The sequence below is a fragment of the Penaeus chinensis genome, chromosome 32 (genome assembly GCF_019202785.1).
Source record: "Penaeus chinensis breed Huanghai No. 1 chromosome 32, ASM1920278v2, whole genome shotgun sequence".
NCBI lineage: Eukaryota > Metazoa > Arthropoda > Malacostraca > Decapoda > Penaeidae > Penaeus > Penaeus chinensis.
The window spans coordinates 6012206-6014705 of NC_061850.1; positions in this window are offsets into that span (position 1 = coordinate 6012206).

The following is a 2500-nucleotide window of genomic DNA, read 5'->3' on the forward strand; positions in this document are numbered from 1 at the left end:
GGGAGAGAGAGAGAGAGGGAGAGAGAGAGAGAGAGAGAGAGAGAGAGAGAGAGAGAGAGAGAGAGAGAGAGAGAGAGAGAGAGAGAGAGAGAAAGAGAAAGAGAAAGAGAAAGAGAGAGAGAGAGAGAGAGAGAGAGAGAGAGAGAGAGAGAGAGAGAGAGAGGCAGACAGACAGTCAGAGAGACAGACAGACAAACACGACGAATGAATAAGTAAGAAGAAACCCTTAAAACAAATGACAAAGAATTATCCGTCGAACGATGTAAAATAAACCCGATCCGATGCATTTGTATTGCATCTAATTTGCTAGTTAATGTCTTTTGATAAACCGAGTAATTAACGGATTTAGTTCCGCGGAATTCTGCCTGTATATTCCTTTGATTAGAGATTGGTCGGCTTGGCATGCTAGAAATATGCTTATAGCTGTTCATATATATGTGTATATATATGTATATATATATAAATATATTGTAATCACAAAAAAAAAAAAAAACTCAAAAGGATTTAACGTTATTGAAATCTGTATTATCCCCACTAGACTATATATGCATCTCTAGACTGATCAACAACAATGTCCTTAACAAACTACTCAGAGTGGATAATATTGATAAAACTAGGTATTGATGGGAAGAAAAAAGTAGATAAAACAAGGTTATTTTCTTTTTTTTCTGATAGAATCCTTACCGAGAAACAAAAAGATATTCTTTCTCATGGACTGGATTATGATTTCCTTTCATAAATTGTATCTGTATTTTGAAAAGCCCTGATATTTACAATAACACTCAATAATGTCACCAATAATATAACAACTATAGCTAAAAACACTTTTCGGAAATTCTCTCGTCAAACTACAACCAATGATGCAGAAGTTTTCACGTTACCTCTACAGACGCTTAAGAATGATGAGACTATAATAATCACCAAACCAGACAAGGTTCGTGGAATTGTCATCTTAAACAAACGTGACTATCACCAAAAATTGCATAACATCCTAAATGACCATACCAAATTTAAATGGATCACTACTGACATTTCTACCAATTTATTGTACCACGAAGACAAACTAAAAAGACTACTCCGCACGATTAAATCGTCCATTGGTGAAAGCACCTATAATTTATTATATACCTCTGGTTCCCAACCTGGATTACTGTATGGTCTCCCAAAAGTACACAAACCTAATATTCCACTTAGACCCATTATTTCATCTATTGGCACCTTCAATTACAACACTGCTAAATTTCTGATTCCCGTCTTATCTCCTTTAACTACCAATATGTATACCATTGATAATTCCACAGCCTTTGCTAATGAAATCACATCCCTAGACCCTAAACAACCCGTCACTATGGCAAGCTTTGACGTGGAATCGCTGTTCACCAACGTCCCCCTTCTAGAAACCACTGATATTATAACTAACAACATAAAAAAAAACACCCATCTTGACAACTTTGGTTTAAGAAAAGAAAGTTTCAAAAAATTAATCAGTATTTTCATATGACAATGATCTATACACCCAAACAGACGGGGTAGCAATGGGCTCCCCACTTGGCCCTGCATATGCCAATGCTTTTCCTTGTCACCACGAACTAAACTGGATCAAACAATGCCCACTTGAATTTAGACCTATTTACTACCGTCGGTATATTGATGACACATTCGTATTGTTTTAAGACCATTCGCATGTATATTTAACTCTAAACACCCAAGTATTAAATTTACCTGTGAAATGCAACAGAATAACTAACTACCCTGTTTAGACGCCTGTGTTACCAATGATAATGGCCGTTTCCATACCAGCATTTACCGTAAACCAACCTTTACTGGCTTCGGCCTTCATTTTCTCAGCAATACCCCATATATTTATAAAATCAACAGCATAAAACACTCATCACTAGAGCCTATAATCTATGTAGCAATTGGTCCACTTTTCATGATGAAATGAATTTTCTAAAAAAAAACAAAAAAACAATGTATCTATTTGATAAAATAACAAAGACTTTCCTTTGTAAAAAAAAATCTCAGATCAACCTGTTGTATCATCTGTTAAAAAGGATCATAGATATGTAAAACTGCCATTTATGGGGAACTTGAGCTTTGAAGTCAGAAAACAATTAAAAACGCTCCTACAAAACAACTACCTGCAAATAAAATTCACTTTTGTCTTCCGTAATCCTAACACTATTGCAAATTTCTTAAAACAACCTACGAGATGCCACTTTGATTTGTGTTCTAATGTAGTATATCTATTTACCTGTCCTGACTGCCAAGTCAGGTACGTGGGGTCCACCTCACGATGGTTATGCCACCGCATAATGGAACACAAAGGTCATTTCGTACGGGACTACCGCTGATCAGACCATCTTTCTCGGCCATAAGAGAACACTCTCACCAACACTCACATAATTTCTCTAACACAGATTTTAATATTCTATCCTCTCATTCCTCCCGCCTAGACCTCATGATCTGGGAATCTTTGCTGATCCGAAAGATGAAACCA